This window comes from Austrofundulus limnaeus, unplaced genomic scaffold (genome assembly GCF_001266775.1).
Source record: "Austrofundulus limnaeus strain Quisiro unplaced genomic scaffold, Austrofundulus_limnaeus-1.0 Scaffold3604, whole genome shotgun sequence".
Taxonomy (NCBI): domain Eukaryota; kingdom Metazoa; phylum Chordata; class Actinopteri; order Cyprinodontiformes; family Rivulidae; genus Austrofundulus; species Austrofundulus limnaeus.
The window spans coordinates 9142-9459 of record NW_013956006.1 but is presented as its reverse complement, the minus strand read 5'-3'; the positions used below and the strand labels follow the sequence as shown (position 1 = coordinate 9459).

General features: G+C 47.8%; 1 protein-coding gene across 1 annotated transcript in view; it reads left to right on the top strand.

Moving 5' to 3' along the window:
- LOC106511929 (gastrula zinc finger protein XlCGF8.2DB) overlaps positions 1-318 on the top strand; it is a gene marked incomplete at its 3' end in the record, with an annotated part of 2265 nt that continues 1947 nt past the window's right edge. Inside the window, 1 exon segment of the mRNA XM_014000647.1 lies at positions 1-318.

Sequence of the window (318 nt, the reverse complement as noted above, 5' to 3'; positions counted from 1 at the left end):
AGCCTGGTCTTGGGGCCAGCAGCTCTCAGCTCTTCTGGGAGGACACCAGATGTTCTCAAACCTGAGACTTTCAGAGAGTAGAGCTGATGCTCCTCTACATCCAGAGGAGCCAGTTAAGGTGGTTCATCTTCCAGACGCCTCCTTTGGGAGGTGCTTCAGGGATGTCCAACGAGACAAGCTGCTGCACCCCCCTGACCCTACTCTGTATAAAGCTGAAGACATTGGATGGATGGATAGAAATAAGGACTCACAAAGATGTGGCAGCATCTTTAGATTTATCAGTGAAAAAAATGTTTAAAAACCATTATTTGGTGGGCT